The 22,035-nt window shown below is 37.2% G+C and overlaps 1 protein-coding gene across 1 annotated transcript in view; it reads left to right on the top strand.

Moving 5' to 3' along the window:
• The window catches only part of klar (klarsicht), a 351,127-nt gene that overhangs the window by 23,860 nt on the left and 305,232 nt on the right, over positions 1–22,035 (top strand). Inside the window, exon 2 of the mRNA XM_034980055.2 lies at positions 1,414–1,480. The gene's annotated coding sequence lies outside the window, so the exon portion shown is untranslated. The remainder of the gene's footprint in view (positions 1–1,413; positions 1,481–22,035) is intronic.

Here is a 22,035-nt window from a genome sequence, read left to right as displayed (position 1 = left end):
TAGTAATTTAAATTAAATCTAGCATGATTTACCTATTTTTATTAGGGTCCTATAACCTGTTATTGATAAAATTAATGATTCTAAAAAAAAAACTTTATATATTAGGAAAATGCTGTGTTCTTCCTGAAATTACCTATTCACAGACACGATGACACGACAGACGGTCAGATGGACAGACAGACAACAAAGTGATCCTATCATGATCAACCCATCGCCGGCTCACTACAGAGTACGGGTCTCTTCACAGAGAGGTTTTGGCCATAGTCTATCACGCTGACCATGTGCGGAATGGTAGACTTCACACACCTTTGAGAACATTGAGATTGGAGAACTCTCAGGTATGCAGGTTTCCTCACGATGTTTTCCTTCACTGTTAAAGCAAGTGATATTTAATTACTTAAAACGCACATAACTCCGAAAAGATAGAGGTGCGAGCCCGGGATCGAACCCCCAACCTCCGATTAGAAGGCGGACGTCCTTACCACTAGGCTATCACAGCTTTTAAGTGATCCTATAAGGGTTCCTTTTAAAAAAAAAAAAATTATAGACTAGCGCTTGGCTGCAATCAGACCTGGGTGGCAAGTGATGATGCAGCCTAAGATGAAGCGCGCCTGCCTAGAAGATACCTATTCACTCTTGTCTTGAAGGTACCTATATTATAATTCGGTGGGAAAACTGATGCTGGAAGGGTGTTCCAAATCTTGTCGGTTCCAATTAAGAACCCTAAAAACCTAAACAGGTACAGTAAGTAAACAGGTACAGGTATAGTTATCAAGGAGGAAAATAACTTTCAAGTTAAATTAATAAAACATATAAAAAGGATGGCCTGAAATATAACAGGGCTCTGGCATGGCGCCAGCGCAGAGCGGCCCGCACGCTCCGGTCATCGCTTTTATTAGAGCAGGGCTAGTGCAGAGGAAGGAATGCAAATTAAACTAATAACTTACAAGCTTTTTATGGCACGATCCATTTTAGGGTTCCGTACCTCAAAAGGAAAAAAGAACCCTTGTAAGATTACTTCGTTGTCTATTTGTTGTATATTGCATTGTATAGAAGTAGGCGTTACTTTGCGGAAGTCCATGATATGCAATGATCCAAAAACTTAATTTGCTGTAATTCGCTGAAACAAGTCGAATTTGTATGATGCAACATGCGTGCATGGTGCATTAATAAGATCAGACTTTAATTTAGATTAGAAATTTAGATTAGATCTAATTAATAATTAATATTAATAAGATTAATAATAATTAATAGATAAAATAAATAATTAATAAGATCAGAAGGAAAATGGTAAGTTCAAAAGTAGAAAACGTTTAGTAAATTAGGAAATTACGTTTAGGAACTTATTTAAAAATTTACAATTCGGTAATTTACGAATTTAAAACTGCACTAACGATTTCCTTTTTTTTGCAGATACACTCGGCAGTCGGTGATCAGCAGGTCATGACTTTAAAATAATGGCCAGTTTTAAATAAATTAGGTGAGTGAACCCAAATAATTGATTAATAAAAAATATAACAATTAACTTAACATTTTGGATGATAAACTAAGTGTCAAAAGGCGGACCAATTGATGCATAACCAGTAAGTACCCTTATTAAAAATGCGAAAGTGTGTTTGTTTGTTGGTTTGTCCTTCAATCACGTCGCAACGGTGCAACGGATAAAACCATACTGTAATAATTGAAGGTTTGAAAAGGTTTTAAAGCTTCCGTAAGAGTAAAGCTATTCTTGGCTCCTATTGTCTACAATCAAGTTTGTAATGACGGCTTTTATAAGCTCCTATTCGTAAGATGGTAAATGTTCTCACGGCCCAGCGATTCTTGGATTAGTCGAAAGCATCGAAGCAATTTCACGCTTCGTAGTACGGCCTCTACAGTCTATTGAGTTATTTTGGGTAGGTAATCGTTGGTTTATTACTGTAACACAGAATTATTTACTAATCAGACTTGTAATAATCTGATGTAATTCATAGTTTGATACCAAAGACTTCTTAGTATACATAGTCTTTTGTTTAGTGCATAATGTTCTCAATATCAAAGAATTACTAACTAACTAAGACTTACTAATACTAACTTAGAGTAGCGATATCCTAGGGGTTCTTAAGACGTCTGCCTTTTTGATCCCGATCAAACCCCCGACTCTCCGCACGCACCTCCAACTGTTCGGAGTTAAGTATGTTCGTTGTATAAGCAATTGAAGATCATTTGCTTTAACGGTGAAGGAAAACATCGTGAGGGAAACTGCATGCCTGACAGTTCTCCATAATGTTCTCAAAGGTGTGTGAAGTCTACCAATTCACACTGGGCCAGCGTGACTGACTGTGGCCTAAACCGTTATCATACTGAGAGGAAGACCTATACTCAGTATTAGGTCGAAGATGACGGGTTGATCATGATGATGATGATGAGCCTGTCTTCCGCCGCGATAAATGCAAGATTAATCATAATACGAAGAAACTTGTGTTAATTAAATAATTGAATAATAGATATGTTTGATTTTTTTTAGAAAAAGAAACAATAAAACAAATGCCAGACAAAATATTAGAGATTTCTGTTGGAACACGCCGTATTGAGCGTTCAATTTTGCAATTTTCCTCATTTAGCTCAATAATCTGTAACAGATATGAAAGTCTACATTCATAGTACATTTACGGCATGTGTTGAATACCAACGCAAGATATTGCAGTAACTATAGTTATCGGAAAACAGGATAGGCGGCGTCAGGCTAACCACAAATCTTGTAAAGGCATTAGAAACATGGAAGCTTATAAAGGCTTGGTCAGATAAAACGCATGACGGCAACGTATCCAATGCGGGTCCTAGAAGCAGTCCTACAAGAAAAATTGTCACGCTATTGTTGCGTTCTGCATTCCTTCATACAGTTTCTATATTATAAATCAAAATCATTTGTTAAAAGTGTTGTACTCCTTTTGATAGTCAGCTGTTGGATTTGTAGGATGATATAGTGGTGATAATTAATTACGTAAACTTGAAACTAAAGCTACGAAGGTTCCAAACGCGCCCAGGTCTGAGAAAAGCCCTCAACAAACTTAGCTGGGTATCTAGGCATCAATGTGTAATAGGTACTAGGTAGGTATAGGCCTAGTACCAGAATTTAACAGGCAGTAGGTTTTATATTTGGCAAATATGCATATCTCCTGCAGTCGAGGTCGTGCAGGACAAAGTGGAGCACTAGAGGGCGAGGAAGGTCGCCCTTGCGATATACATACTTACTAATCTATATATTCAATGTCTAAGCAATGGACTGACTAAATTATGTTTGCTATGGGTGGTAGATTCCTTGCACAACTGTACGAAGAAGTGGCGAATACTCGTAAGGCGCATAACATCTGCCCTCAACAACGTCATTTCTTTACGTGGTGACCACCACCGCTCTGCTAAGAGTGTTACGGAGACGAAAAAGAAGTCACACATCGCTGCCGCCTCGCGTTATGTCTGACCAGGACATTAGAAGCATGGAAGCCCATAAATCATTTCGTTGCCACGAGGACAATACCGGTGGCCTTGTACAATAATACTGAGACAGTTCACTGACCCCGCGCGTTCCAAATAAAGACGGAATACCAAGCGCTTTAAGTAAATACGAATATAGAGGAGACGACATAAATATACGAGGAATCTCTAACTGGAATTAGCAGCTGTTGAGTTTTTGACGAGGCTTGCAAATCTTATAAATCTAGATTTAATTTGGACTTATATTGGACCTTACTTGCAAAAATACACACTGAATTATGAATGTAGTACGTATGTCAGATGTATTATGTATCATTATGATCAACCCATCGCCGGCTCACTACAGAGCACAGGTCTCCACTCAGAGTGAGAAAGGTTTTGGCTATAGTCTACCACGCTGGCCAAGTGCGGATTGACAGACTTCACACACCTTTGAGAACATTATGGAGAACTCTCAGGCATGCAGGTTTCCTCACGATGTTTTCCTTCACTGTTAAAGCGAGTGATATTTTAATTACTTAAAAACGCACATAACTCCGAAAAGTTAGAGGTACGTGCCCGGGATCGAACCCCCGACCTCCGATTGGAAGGCGGACGTCCTAACCACTAGGCTTCCACAGCTTATGTATAAAGCAGAGTAAATATGTCTAAGTTTTAGCCATAACACAATAAACAGAACGTGGCGGGAAATATTGTACATCGACTTTTAGAAAGAGATAGTGGTTGCGTAGAGCGTTCTCTCTGTCGTTGAGACCGACAAAATGTCACATAGATATGAGTGACAGAGACAACGCCTTTGTCCTTCAATCACGTCCCAACGGTTTATTGCATGGGTATAGTTTAAGACCTGGAGAGTGACACACGCTACTTTTTATCCCAGAAAATCAACAGTTCCTACAGGATTTTTAAAAACCTAAATCCACGCGGACGAAGTCGTGGGCATCAGCTAGTTAAAAATAAGCACAAAAGTACTACTCAAATACATTACCCCAATATTTTTGCATTTTAGGTTAATAAAAGAAAAAAGGTGTTATTAACATGACTGGCATGGTCATTGGCCATCTTATTATGGTCATACTTGTACTTAAGATGATTGATTTCCGTTTCGTGCCTGCGCACTTAATCGATGCGCTTTATATGAGCATATAGGTCATTTAACATTGTTGGCTCGCTGACCATGGCACAAGAATTCTTACGGAGTATTTACTTTTGAGCACATTAGACAAGTATTGCCGCGGTGCTAGCCTAGTGGCCAAGATTTCGGCCTTCTATTCAGAAGGTCGGGGGTTCGTAAAAGTTACACCCAAAAGGCTATGATAATTTAGAGCCTCAATAGCTCAACGGGTAAAGGAGTGGACTGAAAACCGAAAGGTCGACGGTTCAAACCCCGCCCGTTGCACTGTTGTCGTACCTACTCCTAGCACAAGCTTTACGCTTAGTTAGAGAGGAAAGGAGAATATTAGTCATTTAACATGGCAAATATTCTTTAAAAAAAAAAAAATTAACTACGAGCTTTTGAATTACGAGTTCCACAGTTAGAAATCGTAGGCGCTATTAGATCCTTGTAGCACTTGTACTATTAACAGCCTAGTGGTATAATTTATCTAAGCCACAGTGAATTGTGGATGTTGCTTCAGTGCAACTGAGAGAGCATACACATATATTAAGCCGAGATCTTGATCTATTTATCACAGACGACAGTATTGACGAGTAAACATATTTTCACTGGAGAAAGTCCGATACTAGTAATGTTGTTACTAACACTAATAGCACAAAACCAACCGTCATATTATATTTACAAACAATTTCTCTTGCTGTTCGAATATCTTATTTTAGTATTGAGTGTAATTAAACTGTTATTACGACTGTAAGTTTATACGTCATCATTATGTACGTCATAGAGAAACTGTTGGTCACTGGCAAGTTCGGAGGAAAGAGATAATAAGTCTATGGGTTAAACGGAAAAAGTCCGTTGATAGGATTATCTTAACTTCGAATTTCATTTTTTTTATAGACCAGCGCCTGGCTGCTATCAGACTTGCTGGTAAGTGATTATGCAGCCTAAGATGGCGCGTACCTGAGAAAGGTCATTATAGACCACCACGCTGGCCAAGTGCGGATTGGCAGATTTCACACACCTTTGAGAATGGAGATCTCTCAGGCATGCAGGTTTCCTCACGGTGTTTTCCTTCGCCGTTAAAAAGAGAGTGATATTTAATTTTTAAAACGCACATAACTCTGAAAAGTTAGAGCTGCGTGCCCGGGGTTGAACCCCCGACCTCCTGAATAGGAGGTAGACGTTGTAACATCACTAGGCTATTACGGCTCTTCTGTCTTGGTCGATTACATCAACAATATTTTCTGATACACCAACATACCATTTCGTAATGGTGTACCGACTGACAAATCAAACCTCTGGTAAACATCTGGCACCATAGTTCTCGGCCCTGACCTATTTCAACACATTTTGTTCTGAATACCACTCTATTGGTTCCTACGTACAGCTAAAACAATATTTTGTAACTGGTTCAACTGCTAATGCAATGTACTGGTACCAAATCAATACTCAATCTATAAAACAAAACTGATAACATCGCAAATGTTGCGACTTTGACATACAGGGTGGAAACGATTAGCATGAATTATGTTAAGAAAATAATTGCTTCATTATTTTGGTTTGTACTTCGTTCGCATGGATTTAGTTATAAAAATCCCTTGGGAATTCTTTGATTTACCGAGATAAAAAGTAGACTATGTTATTCTCCAGGTCTTTAATTATATATACCTATACGCAAAAAATCACGTTTATCCATTACCCCATTGCGACGTAATTGAAGGACAAACCAACAAACCAATGGAGCAACAAAAATACTTTCAAATATATAATAATAAATGGTAGTGATGCAGAAAGTGTTGCGGGAGTAAAAAAGTTAACATTAACTTCTTCTATCCCTGTTAAACCCTTTGCTCTCCCTAAGATCCCTTGATTCCGTGGGTCGCGGCCGAAGTGACCCGCGCGACGTTTTCCCGTGGCTGACGAGACAATACTAATCAGTAATCACTATCAACTATAAAAGTGTATTGCGTTGGCCGCTTGCGAATGACGCCTAAGGCTGGAAGCGGCGCCATACATTTTCATCGTCAATGATCGCGCGTCAATCGCTGCCGCCGCTACCCACCGATTCCTATACTTATCGCTTACTGGATAGTCTACGGAGTACGTATGGACATTTATCGTTCACCCTCTGTATAATTCATTTACTACAGTTATAGATACAGCTATGTCAGGAAGTTTTGCACATAATCAAAATTCACTTTCGCACACAGACCGAGCCAACCCACAAGCATTGTCTGAGGACTTATTACTTCTTTAGCAGTTAAACCGTTTGTCAAACAAACACTTTCACGTTTCAACACAACTGATAAACGACCCGTTAGGGGCGTTACAGAGCCTTGTAGACGTTTACATTACAGGGTTTACGTTTAAGCTATGGTATCCTTATGTAAGACCATAGAGTAGCAAATGTCATACATCTGGAATTCTAGTTTCACTTTTCATCTTTTCATTAACTGTTCATAAAGTAATTTATTATGGACGGGAAAGTTCGTGATCAGGCAAAACTTCATACAATTTTGGCAGATTTACATATGTAGGTCGAAAAACCAATAGAAGTGGGGGTCCCGAGGTGCTAGAATGACGACCTCCCACTAGGTAGACAGAGGACATTAAACGAGTTGCAAAGAGCCGCTGAGCCTCCTACTACCTACAAGAGTCTTATCATTCTATGTCCTGCGGTGAATGTCTGTCGGATAAACATAATAATGATGATAACATTGGTATTGGGGTATCACGTTTCTTAAATATGTCTTTAACATGATACTTAGGTATATATACCAGTCAATATATATGAGTCCATTTTAAAAGACATTGCTGCTCTAGTAATATGACAACTCTATGTATGATATAGTCAACTTTCTTTGGTCTGTGTTAACGTAGGAGGAAGATAGGAATCTATGAGCTGATAAATGATAATTGCAATCGAAACCGCATTTAACACCCTTTAACAGTTACTCGCTTAATTCCAGTAAACTAGCGTATTTATCACGATTTAAACGAAAGTAAAACAAGACTAACTTTATAGCCTCGAGAATTTAGTTTTATACCATTTCTATTGAAAGATAAATATAAACTGTCAAAATTTGTATTAAAATTTTGAGATTTTGTTACCTACTCCTACAGAGAATTCAACCTCAAGAATACGCATATACAAGGTTTTACATGAAAACAAAATCGTAAACTTTTGGCGGGGGACAGGGGAAAATGCTTTGTTGCGATTGGTGGACTCAAAAGTCACGTAATCATGACAATGTGCGGAATGAGGGTACCAAACGGGCGTGGGCCGACTTATGCTAAGCAACTGCCTAAGCTTGGCGATCGGGGGTGTCCGGCTATTAAGGCGTCTGTCTATAGGTGGTGGTCTGTGCTTTCTCCTAACAATAATTTTTATAAATAAATAAATTTCAAAGCGTAGGCGTACAATAAAGATATGCTTGTCAACCTGTCGATTAATTCTATCTACTTATTTCTCTACTTCCTCCCGAACTAAGCGTAGTAACCTTTGATAGAATATATTTATTAGACTTTCGTTTTCCAAATGATTGAGTCTCGTATGTAATAATTGTATTCGTGTTTAAAGCTAAGTCTTATTTGATTTAATGGTGACTGGAGTATCTACTGAGCCATTGTAGAGCAGGATTTGTATCGAACGTTTACAGTTCACTATCCATTGTAATTTTATTAAAGGTAGGATTATGAATGAGTCTATGTTTGTCTGTTTATAACCCTTCCCGCTTACGGTAAAGCCAAATGGAAGTGTTAGTTGGTACATCAATGGTTACGATTTTAGCAGTCTACTATGTTCCTATGTATATATTTATGTTTTTCCATTGCCGTGAAGAGCTGATATTCTAAGATCCAATGGTTGCTAGCCTGTCAGTATTCCTGAAGATATATTTCGGAGAGTGTGCTAAGAAATTATTTGACCTAGTTCTTTCCTCGCCTCCTTATCATTAGACTGCGAAGTGCGAAGCATCTTAAAGGACGTACTCGACATGTTACTTATATTCCGCGTACATAATGACTCCTCGCGTGCCAATTTTACTCTATGGGTTAACTGTCATGTCAAAAAGTACGGTTCACCTTTAAAATAAGGACTAAAATCGTATTTTGGCATGAAATTTGACACAAAATGTTAAAATGGCGCGTGAGGAGTTAAATTTTATGCGTTATATTGTGTGTTCTGACTTATTAGACAATATGACAAATCCAACATGGCTGAGATGACAAACAAAAATACACAAAGAAAAAATATGAAGATCGAATTTGATACCAAATTAAACGCTGTATTAAAAGTTTTTAGTAACTACTAATGAGTAGTTAAGTACTTAATAAGTAAAATACTCAGCAATGTAGTTTAAAATGTGACATTTGGTACACAAAGGAACACCTGCAATGTTTACAGTTACACTAGCATTACTTCACAAATGTTACAAGGTGGTCCATTTGGGTTGTTAATTAACGACATCAGTTTCTTTATTTGGGTATGTAATGCGCTCTACGACTGATGCAACATTTTTATGAAATTTATTCAAGACATTTCAAGTATCTCTATATTTTTTTGAACCTCTCTGGTGTTGTGTTTAAGAATTTCTATTTCTGAAAGTTAAAGTGTTTTGTGTTTTGAACCGTAGTAAATCAAATAAAATAAAATACATAAAATAATAAAATATGATTTTTGGACACTAACAGCAAAAAAAGAAATACGAATAGAAATAAACGATAATCAAAATAGAAGTAGAATTGGCGGTCTTATCGCTTTAAAAGTTATCTCTGTCTGTCAGGCAACTACGTTGCAGAGAATAATAATAGAATAACCATTGAGAAAGGGTGTGCACAAGTTATCAAGGAAATAGGAAACTAACAGAAAATAAAGGAATAGTGCTAATAGTTTAGCTTTCTCTCAGCTTTGAGGATCATATCTTACCTTCGATATTTATGATGTTCTTCCACTTTCCTCTATGTACAACCGGCTGAATGGTATCGCAGATAGGTGTGTGTGTGTGAGAGCTCAATGTTTTGGGCTATGTCCGCGGAGTGTCCTTCTTACCAATGACTATTAGTTCTTACCAATGACTATTAGTTTTTCAAGACTTTCAATATAGACAGATTAGGAGCCCATTAAAGTGTCATACTTTTTCATCTTAGACGGCATCTCGACACTGAGAGCCAAATTTTTATTTAAAAATATTTTAGTATCTTTGGGTACATCAGTATCAGTTATTTCAACGATACTTGAAATAAACTGAGGTGGTCCAATTATGTTGTTAAGATTCCCCGCTAGGATATGGATGAAAGCCTGATGCGGAGATAGAAAATTTCTCTATTTAGCGTTATTTTCTTAGATACTATCAGTAATGCTCTAGACCCGAAGATACTAAATGCTATAATAGCCTCCATTAAATTTATAAAATCTTTAAGAGGATCTATACAGCCTGCATTGAATTGCAAGCTATTGCATCTGCATTTGAAATTGCAGTTTAAATGTCGTTTTATTGTAGTTGCAACTTAACTGCATCGTTACTGACTGACTGCGCAGAGTTTTTATCACAGGAGATGATTCGAGCTAGACAGGCACCTCTCCAGCTTGCAACACGAACTTAAGTGCTTATATTATTTGATTTATCGCGAGATTTTCTGTGGAGGAAAAGATACAGCGTCAGATAACTGCATATTTGAGGAGACAACATATTGTATTGAGGTATGGTTGACCAATGGATAGGTACTTATTAGGTATTGAGGATTCAAAAGCATCGATGTTGATGGATAAATATATGTATAACTATGGGTATCATCACCCACGACTTCGTCCGTGTGGATTTAGGTTTTGTAAGAATCACGTGGAAAATCTTTAATTTTCCGGTATAAAAAGTAGCCTTTATTCTTAGGGCCCCAGGATGTAAGGTAGTCTGTACCAAAATTCATCAAAGTCGGTTAAACTGAAACGGGTCGTAAAAAGCTAGCAGACAGATATACAGGCAGACGGACACACTTTGGCACTTATGGCATTAGTATAGATAAGAAAACTGGAAAATATGTGCGTTTAAAAAGTATCTTCATTTTTTTATCATTTCTCTCATGCACATTACGCAAGCCTCTACTTTCTTTGTAGATTGATCAAGCGATTGCGTATTGCAAAAAGGCCCATATCCCAAACATTTATAGCCAACCAACACGAATATCGGATCAAAAGGTTAATAAGATATGGCATAGAATTGAATTAAATACCGTATCTATAAAGAAATAATTATTAACAAGATGATTTAGATGAACGCATTCATAGATCTCTGATAGTGTCACATTTACTCGCTACAAACGTCACTTTCTTGACATGGTAGGTGCCAAAAATTTAAATGATTCCAATCGTGAGATTTCTACTGTAAAAATTTCGAAAGTCACTCGACCAAAAATTTTAAATCTTGTTTGTGGGTATTTTTGGAATTTTTGGACATCCAGTATTTTGTTGGAATATTTGTAGTTAAGAAGTAATTTAAAATAGCTGTGTTATTATAATTTTACTTCATAAAGCTACATTTACACCTAGCTCTACCTTTTTTTTTTTGTAAAATATTAGCCATGTTAAATGACTAATATTCCCCTTTCCTCTCCAAGTAAGCGTCAAGCTTGTGCTAGGAGTAGGTACGACAATAGTGCAGCGGGCGGGGTTTGAACCGTAGACCTTTCGGTTTTCAGTCCACCCCTTTAACCGTTGAGCTATTGAGGCTCTGATTTGTTTGCTAGGTACATATAATATTCAGCCTTGTTAATTATCGGGGATATGACAAGAAGGAATAGCTACAGTTTAACTCATCCCATCGCTTTTAAATCCAAATAGAGACTATCTTTCATCTTGATGTAAAAATACATAATACAAAATCCTGTAACTAAATATAAGGTTCCTGCTCGAGCGCACGTCTGTCTCTGTTTTGACATGTTGACAAGCCGTTACAGCAGTCCTGTAATTATCGTCCATCTTCCTTCAACGTTTCCCATTTCCTATGGAGTAGGTCCTTAATGGATATACAATGTGTCGTTAATTGGTGACGTTACCTGCCAGTATTTAGATAAAATTTATTTACCTTCGTTGAAGTATTTTATATTATCTTACTGACGGATGTTCACCAAAGACGTTAAATAGTGAGCTATATAAAAAGAAAAGTTATTGTATTTGCTCAAAACAGAAATATTAGCGGTTGTTATAAGTTCATATTGTTCTAGCTTTCCTCGCATACATTTGTGGAAACCAGGCCTAAGCCTGGATTTTATTGTTGTCTCTACCGATAAAGGATAAATAATTTATTCAACAAATTACTTACCGATATAATTACTTACCAGAATATACATACCAATTAAAATCTTGATCTAAATGTTATAATTATGAAAAATACTAGCTACTAAGAATAGTGAAAAAAGTTTATTGACAGCGAGACTAGGAAGTAGGATGTTGCTATTTTATACTTCCCATTTTATCCACAGGATAAAAGAGATACGAGTTTGGACACGGAACCGACCGATATAATTGATAGTTATAAATCTTAGAAAGTTTCAGCATTCCCTACTTAAAATTTTATTAATCTTGAAAGTTTTATTTGTTGCATGACTAATGGCTTTTTTTGATTTGTTTTTCCTGTTAGATTTTATTTTTCATTGAGAATATCAGAATTATGTAATGGAAATATTATGATGTGAGACATCTACATTATTCAGGTCATCCTTTTGTTGATTTTATAATAGAATGCCATTTCCTCTGTTCGTGGCAGATTAAAATTATACTTTTCCTTCTTTTGTGACATCTAGCATTAATAATGTGTAGTACGAAGTTATTTATTGAAGTATATTTAGTGAGAAATAGAAAGATTTTTATTTAAATAAACTTTTGCAAGTACTTATGAATGGTCAAATGCAAGCTACCACTGGTTCGGAAAGCCCTTTTTTCTGAGGAGAATCAGCAAGAAACGATCTGTTTTCAAAGATTAAGTATTTCTTTATATGTACACGAATGGTAAAGAAAATTATAATCGTTGTTACTATCCATACCGTATACCTATTAACTAAGTTTATGAAGATGTTATTATAATATTTTGTTAAACCTGATTAAGGTTGTTTGTAAATATGATGTAATAGATTGATCATAAATGTGAAAAATAATAGAGTGATTTATTAATTGTCGCGTCAAAAACATGTTAATTAGCAATAGTGATTTAGGTTAATCGGATTTCACAGTGTGACCCCAAAGAAGTTATAAGCGTACGTAATTTATTATAATAAATAACAGCGCCAATCAATCGTACTGAATTGGAATTGATAGATCTTGAATCAGATTACATCAAGGAAACATTGTAGGTATAACCAATAGATTCTATTAGGTAATAAAATAATGAATAGGCCTATTGTAGTGAAGACTTGCTTCTTGGCCCATATTTTTGCGTTAGCAGTATTCGTTTTATTTTGAAATAAAAAGAAGTGTGTCACGAAATTATAGGCAGATTTTTATTGATTGTATGAGACGCAGTTTTTCTTGTCTTTTTTTCAAACACTACATATGGATTGAGCCAAATATCTTTATTTGTTTTTAGTCTAAACTCTACCATTCACGCCGCAGAATATACAACTTTGCATCTGTAGACTCCGCAGTCTTAAACACGTCCATGTGAAACCGAGAAGCTATTTTATGTCTTCCTTATGGTCGCTTTATTTTGTTAGCATTCAAAGAATTTTCAGATTACACAATTTGTTACATCGTTGACACTTTTAGGGCAGCCATCTCGCTAGCTGTGTTACTAGTATATGTGATTGTTAAGGATTGTTAGTTAATTTGAGTTAATGCAATTCTGACAGCTATTGAAGTACCTATTCTTACAGCATAATATACTCGAACATTATTACGTTTTCAAAGAATGAAGTAACTTGCTTTGTGGTCTTTACAATATACTGGAAGATGTCTGTGGCGTCATTTTTATTAATAGATTGACCATGATATGCTGTAATATGACCACTCAGTATCGATTGTATACTATCTCTATGGTATCGATAGCTAATTTATTGTCTATGTTATGACATTTTCTACTCAGAAGGCATTCCATTTCTATACGTGTACAAGTGTATGAAATTAGGTTTACAAATGGTTGCGCTAAGGATTGCGAGAGGTTGAACTATGAGTTTATTTTTACATAATATGTAATACACCTACCTAATCCGCTTCTAAGTAATATACAAGTTATTGTATCTACTAACCGACGTGTAGGTACTTACCTAGTAGGTACCTATAGGTAAAATCCGTATGACGTCATCACAGCTCATGAACCTAAAAAGATGCCGCATAACGTTTTCGCGGCGAAATTTTAAATGCATTTTTATTGCACTTATCAATCGAATAATTTTTTTGTAAATTCTTGGTAATTATTATTATCACTTTAGGATCAAATTAAGACACTTTTCAAAAAAAGGTCAACTACCCTATTATGAATGTTACAAACATAAGAATCGTATAGTCTACCTACCTAATATTTTGCAAATGGAAAGCGTACAAAATTCTACTCTATATGCGAAAGGGCTTGTTAACGTAACAGTTTTTACTTTTTACACCTTTTCGAACATTAGAGATGCACTGAATAGAGAGAAAGAACCGTGTGAGGTTTACATTTTAAAGTAAGTAACTAGAAAAGAAAAACAAGTAAGTACATCGACCTTTAGAAGCCGATAGCAAATAAGGAGATAGAAAATTTGTAGAGCATTGTCTCTGTCGTTAAGACCGACAAAACATCATATAGGTATGAGTGGAGTGAGGTGATGAGTGACACAGACAACGCTCTACAAAGCCGAAATGCCATTCTAAAGGCCGATGTACATTACTGACGGCCGCGTTCTGTGTGTAGGCACTAGAGTACAATACACACGTAGAATACGTTTCTCCGCTAATATGAGTTGAGAATAATAAGTAGATCCTGGTGAAATACCGGGAACCTACTCACGCTGCACCTGACAATTATATCCATCATAATATTATAAAGAGGAAATTTATTTGTTTGTTTATAAACTCTGAAACTACTGAACCGATTTTATAATTATTTCTGCGTTAGAAAGCTACTTTATCCAGAAGCATGGCCGTAGCCAAACCGGCCGTGAAAACGTAACAGATAGGTAGATAAACAATTTTTTTCGTAAATATGTAACTATAAAAATTTTCGCGCTTTATCTCCAGTTCAATAATTTATTTAAAGTACGAGATGAATACCTTCTGTCAAATGCTTAGTATGAGTATGAATATTCTCCCTTCTTTAAACATTGTTTAATTTAAGTAATCAATTTACCTACTTAGATTTTTTTTGTAATTATGCTGCTGAATTGCTTCCTACTGGTAATATTATGCCCTCAATTGAAGTCACGCTTTTACATAAACTTCTAAAAACTAAAGTCAAATTATTTGTTAATATGTCTTTGTTGCTGTTATACGGAAACGTATCGTGAGATTCAACTAGTACAAGATTACAAAATAAGAAAAGAGCAGCTAGAAGGGCCTTGCCAGTTTGTGGTATCATAAAATTGAATAATAGATTCTGTGTGGCTTCGTATCTTTTTTATTGTCCAAAATGGAACGGGAGCTCTTACTGGATAATTTATATGTAGATACATATAGTCCGCGACAGGTTGAGATGGCAATTGGGGTATAAGGCAGGGGGTCGCCCCGCACACCCGCACCTCACCCGCTTTCGCCCGCACCGGGTTAGCGCGGGGGCTATGCGGGGTCGATTGCCATCTTGGCTTGTCGCTTACTATACATTGTAAATATATAAAATATACGTCTTTTTAGGGTTCCGTAACTCATAAGGAAAAAAGGAACCCTTATAGGATCATTATATTATCTGTCCGTCTGTCGTGTCTGTCAAGAAAAGCTGTAGGGTACTTCCTGTTGACCTAGCAACATGAAATTTGTGTCTACATCATAATAGTTAGGTATACCTTATACGATGGTACGGAACCCTTCGTGAGCGAGTCCAACTCCCACTTGACCGGTATTTTTATGTAATTGTTTTTAAAATTGTAATTAAATTTTATAAAATTATGTAAATATGAAAAAAAAAATAGCGTGCAAACTAGTAGGCAGGTCACCTGATGTTAAGTGATTCCCGCCGCGCGCCCATGAACATTTTTAGAATATTTTTTGGATTGACTATCGTATAGGTAAGTTTGCTCCAGTTTTGTATAACCTTGCTTTCATCATCATGTTTTTCTTTAAATCGAATTTTAAGTATGGCGCGAATTGTGAAATACTTGATGAATGAGTGACATTTTGAAATTCTCAAAAAGAGCATTAAAACTTACATAATAGCACAGCCTTGAAATATACAGTCCAATTACGAATGTACTTGTACAGAGCAAATTTACGGTGGGGTGGGTTGCGGAGCGCGGGCGGCGCGGCCCGCTGCACGCAGATTCGCGTAGTCTGCGTGATTGATGGACGAGGGTTTACGTGAGCGTGGTTTTAAATATTTTAAGTGTCGTTTAGTAAGTTCTATCACAAAATGGTGCATTACTGTTCTGTCTACGGATGCTATACGAATTCTAAACAGAACAAGGGTCTAAAATTTCACCTATTTCCCCGCGATTTTAATCCCAATTTTGTGACAACCCTTGCATATTTGCGTAGGAACACGTATATACCTACACGAGCGGCGGCATCGCTCGACTTCAAAGGCGTCGAACAACTGGTAGTATTTCGTTAAACTGTGATAATAGTATGTTACCACATGTCACAAAACAATAAATACATGTTACTTTCGACTCTCCTTCCTCGGAATGTATTCTTTATCAATAGGACAATTGGCTTAAGTAGTGAAACATCTTTTGTACTAGTTCATGTATTGTATTGAATTCGTGAGCTTTCTATTTTGTGCCGTCTGATTAATTGCACATCACCCTAAAATGGCGCGCCAATGAAGATGTAATACACATGTAACAGGTCCGCAATCAGAATCTGATTCACGCAGAGTTGTGTAACTTGATTAGCTCCGTATTGTTTGAAATTGATTTTTGGGGTTCCGTACTTATCCTCCGAGAAAAAAAGTAACCCTTATCAAGATCAAATCAGAAATGAGGAGATCCGTAGGAGAACTAGAGTGACTGGCATAGCTCAACGGGTTGCGAAGCTGAAGTGGCAATGGGTAGGGCATATAGTTCGTAAAACCGATTGACGTTGGGGTCCCAAGGTGCTGGAATGGCGACCTCGTATCGGAAGACGCAGCGTTGGAAGACCCCCCGCTAGGTGGACGGGCGACATCAGACGCGTCGCAGGGATCTTTACCTCTATATACATTTGGTTTATTTACAAGGTTAACTCTTGTCGGTAAAGGTTCCTTTTGTTAATGATGTTTTTTTTATCGCACAAACATGGTTAATCATTCGGCACTAATGACGCTTGCGGTTTCTGGCGTGAACGACTTAAAAGTTTGTGAAATCTTTACTCAATTTGCTCATTTTTAAATAGTATCATAGTATGTACACAATACATAGTTGGAATGTAGTATAGGTAGTTATAATAGCTTTTAGTTTTACATCTGTTTGATATCTTGCTCTAGCCTAATTTCTCAGGTTCTATTATGTCTATCAGTGGAAACACATGATGATTGATCGCTACCACGACGTCCTCATTTATCTTCGCCATTCCAAGGTGGTTCAACGTGCATACATTTCGCAGTTTCACTTGTCCCCGATTGTGTGCACGGATTAGCATAACATGTTCCTAATGCCCTTATATTGTTGTCATGAGGCTGCATGTGTTGCAACTATCAGTGATCGAGATCGCGAATTCGCATTGTTTAACAGGTTGAGCATTTTGTTTTCAAATCCATCATCATCATCATGATCAACCCATCACCGGCTCACTACAGAGCACGGATCTCCTCGCATAGTGGGAAGGGGTTTGGCCATAGTCTACCACGCTGGCCATGTGCGGATTGGTAGACTTCACACACCTTTGAGAACATTATGGATACAACTCTCAGGCATGCAGGTTTCCTCACGATGTTTTCCTTCACCGTTAAAGCAAGTGATATTTAATTATTAAAAACGCACATAGCTCCGAAAAGTTAGAGGTGCGGCCTGGGATCGAACCCCCGACCTCGATCAGAAGGCGGACGTCCTACTAGCTAGACTAGGCTATCACAGCTTTCAAATCCATACCAATGTTATACATGCCAAATTGTGCCTGTCTGTCTGATAGCTTTTCACGGCGCGTTTCAGTTTAATCGACTTTGATAAAATTTGGTACAGAGTTCGCTTACGTCCCGGAGACGGACATAGCCTACTTTTTATCCTGGAAAATCAAAGAGTTTTTGACCTCCTACTAATGTAGTAGAGTAATAAAAAAGTATATATTGCAATTTGCAGCCGTACTCGTATGATAGCGTATCAAATTGAATGTACTTAGGTAGGTCCAGAAGGGAGTAGGTAGGTCTAGAAGGGAGTAGGTAGGTCCAGAAGGGAGTAGGTATGTACAAATATTTACTGATGTACCTAATAACAAAATTCGAACAAATGAGCAAGTTCGTGAAAAGCATGTAGGCAATACAAGACAAAACCTTGAAGGTTCTATCATGATCATATTTCGATAAATGTTTGACGACGCATCATGAAATAACTGTGCCATAGCATATTTTGACCTTTCATTCTGATTTTAGATATGCTTCTAAGGTCCCCTTGAATGGAAAATGATAGGTGGTCCTAAGTATTGTTATGTTATAAACAATAAGAAACTTTCAGTGCGTTTTGCGAAAGATTTGATTGCAACAGTATTGTTACTCAGTAGCGGAGTTGTGCTGCGACCGATTTAAATGTATACTACTACCAACTAGATGGGGCGCTTCATAATACCAAGATGTTCCAACGCACATCGGCACAGCACGCGACAGTTAGGGAATTTGTAACAAAACGTCGAGGCCTCGACGTAACTGGCAAGCGTCAAATGTTCCTACCACCCGCCAAACGCTAGGGTATGTGGTTCAGGTGAATCGCCTATTTTTCTTTGGTTTCTCGTCACACATAGTCTAATATTAATTGGCATATCGTCGATCAAGTTCCGTCAGTCTAGTCACTCTGACATTGCCCATTCCTGTAAATCGCGTAGTCTGCTTTAGACGTAGTCCATTTGTAAAATTAAACGTGATAGCTCTAAACTAAATTAATTATTCACATAGGTAGCTATAGTACCTATAGTCTGTTCTAACTTATCAATGTTTGTAAAAACGGACTGCGTATAAAGCGGATTACGATTGACGGTAGTGTGGACACCGATGTCTGTACTTCGTTGGAACATGTTGTTACTATGAACGCCCTATCTAGTGGAACATTTATATCGCTGTGTGTTGGTTGCGATTTAGGTGTCGTAAAATATGCATACATTAACAAATTGTTTTTATTTCAAACTTCAACAGCTCGGGTTACATGATTAATATTCCTTAAGTTATCACTTGAAATGTATGAATGAACTGCTAATATTTATTCTTTGATAATTGGTTTTTTAATCGTACGTAGGTGTTTATTGTATCGAGTATTTCTTCGATTGTTCTTTTTATCGCTTTGTCCAATACTTTGCTACGATTAGTCACTACTCGTAGGTCGTAGGTATAAAGAAATATACAATATAATCAGTTTTATCTCATTAATACAGACAATACACTGTTTTCTGTTTACGTGACCTCAGCGCTATTCACTTCCTTAAATGAATTTCGAAATATCCCTGTGTTTATATTTAAAACCCATCGATATAAATGACAAGATATGGTCAAGCGAACAAAACTTTTCACGGTTTTGAAACCAAATAAATCAGCGCCATCTCTTAGATACTAATGAACGACCCGTTTGAAATCCAAACGTCACTGAGGTTGTATAGGTATAATATATTGGCAACATAACTGTGGATAAACGGAATAAGCCAACTTGTTTTATCTATTCCGTTAACATAACTTGTATTTGTTTATATTATAAAGAAACCTGATAGCTACGTATTATTTTACTCTGTGGTTGCTAGATAAATATCTTGCTATGTAGCAATAATTTATTAATAAATAATACATCATAACAGCTAATGATTGTTTTCATATTGAGCAATTTTACACTGGTATTGTTATCACTTATCACGATTTCGACTGCACTAGATATTTTGTAAAAGCTGTTTCTGTAACTGACTGTAATTAAGTGGCCAAGTGTTATAAAATATTTTTTTAGATAAATACTAGCTCAAATGAGTTGTTAACCTTGTAGCTTGGAAACCTGCTTTGGCTGTACCGAGACATTTTTATGTTAAGCGTCTCTATTAGAAGAGGAAGTTTTTTTTATCTATTAGGTAGCAAAAAGTGTACCTGCGTGTTAATTAAAAATGTAATGACATTAGGGCGGAAATATACTTATATTCCGAAGTGTTGAAGCCTGGTGTTTGTAGTCTTCTTCTTCTTAATATATAAAAGGAAAAGGTGACTGACTGAATGACTGACTGACTGACTGACTGACTGATTGACTGATCTATCAACGCACAGCTCCAACAACTGGACGGATCGGGCTGAAATTTGGCATGCAGATAGCTATTACGATCTAGGCATCCGCTAATAAAGGATTTTTGAAAATTCAATCCCTAAGGGGGTGAAATTGGGGTTTAAAATTTATGTAGTCCACGCGGACGAAGTCGCGAGCATAAGCTAGTTTGATCATAATATTATGTAGATATTATAGATATAATTAGTATAGATATAGCTCTGTCTCGTTTTAACTAAACTTAAGTAACGATTAAGCGACTCTGAGTACGGCTGTTAGTCAGTTAGTCAGTTTTCCACACGTCGCCCGCGCTTGCCCACTCCGGCGGGGTGATTACGTAAAACTTTGCAGTAGCAACAGCAACGCGACAGCAGTAGCAATCCGACAGTTCATTTGCTGTCTCTCTTCTTCTTCTTCTTATTTTCCTTTGTGTCTATTGCTGTCTCTCTCTAGACGGACGTTTGACAGCAATGATCGCGAGATTTACGCCTGTCGCATTAGCATGTCGCGAGATACGTTATCACCCCGCGGGTAAGCGCGGGGGCTGTGCGGGTGTGCGGAGCGTTCCCTCTCCAGTCCCTTCGATTACCATTTCAACCTGTCGCGTACGTGACTGTTTTCGATCTTGTCTGGCATTCGAAACATTTTCGAAAGTGTAATTCATGAAAGGCATCTCGGGAAATTTTTTGTAAAAATAAAAGTGACATTTTAACTTTAATGATGCAAAAGGTGCAACAAGGTGCCTGTGTCTGTTCATATTTTGTATTGTCATTCCAAAAACGTTAGTTATTTATTAACGAGCTAAAAAACTTTGTTAACAGAAGTGTGCATATATTAATTTAATTCTTGTAAAGGTCTCTATGAATTCTATGAAACGGTACTTTATCTTGCAGATGTCATACAAAACATAAAAATATAAAAAGCAAAAAACTTACATATTTTAGCATTGTCAGGTGTAATGTATTCCATATCATCATCATCATCATGATTAACCCATCGCCGGCTCACTACAGAGCACGGGTCTCCTCTCAGAGTGAGAAAGGTTTTGGCCATAGTCTACCACGCTGGCCAAGTGCGGATTAGCAGACTTCACACACCTTTGAGAACATTATGGAGAACTCTCAGGCATGCAGGTTTCCTCACGATGTTGTCCTTCACCGTTAACGCAAGTGATCAAGTGATATTTTAATTACTTAAAAACGCACATAACTTCGAAAAGTTAGATGTGCGTGCCCGTGATTGAACCCCCGACCTCCAATTGGAAGGCGGACGTCCTAACCACTAGGCTACCACAGCTTCCTACTACTACATATTCAGACTAATACTTTGTATCAAAAATACACAGTTAGGTTAGGAAACACAAGTATGCGATCAGCCAACTTGCTAGCCAATAAATAGCACCGGTCGCAGATGCCTCGTAAGTCGTAACTCACAATTAATGACATCTGCCCAGGCTCTTGCATCTTGCATACTATATTTGGACTAGTACAGACAACAATCATTTCTTTGATGGATATTTTTAATTGACACAGTTTCAAGATGCAGATGCAACTCTTCTTTTTCATTAGATCTAAAAATATTTTCGTCACCTTTGTAATTGCAACTAGCTCTTGCACGCAACTTCGTCTGATAATTATATCTGTATTCTGCTTTACCACCAGAAAGATGGCGAAGCTTGTTTTCGAAATCACCAATGAGAAAGAAAAGAAGATGAAGATACATATTATCATTTCCATGCTTAGCTTGGCATCATTCTGAATAGGAAATCAATGTCCTATGATAATACTTTAAGAACATTAGAACTTGTTCCGTAGCTATCGATTCTGTGGTTCAGCTATGAAAAGATAACAAACACAGATCGGTAGGTATACATCATACTTGCTGACAATTCGTTTAGAATCACTATGAGGATGGCAAAT

The sequence above is a fragment of the Maniola hyperantus genome, chromosome 21 (genome assembly GCF_902806685.2).
Source record: "Maniola hyperantus chromosome 21, iAphHyp1.2, whole genome shotgun sequence".
NCBI lineage: Eukaryota > Metazoa > Arthropoda > Insecta > Lepidoptera > Nymphalidae > Maniola > Maniola hyperantus.
The sequence above is the reverse complement of the archived record's forward strand: the minus strand, read 5'-3'. Positions and strand labels throughout refer to the sequence as shown.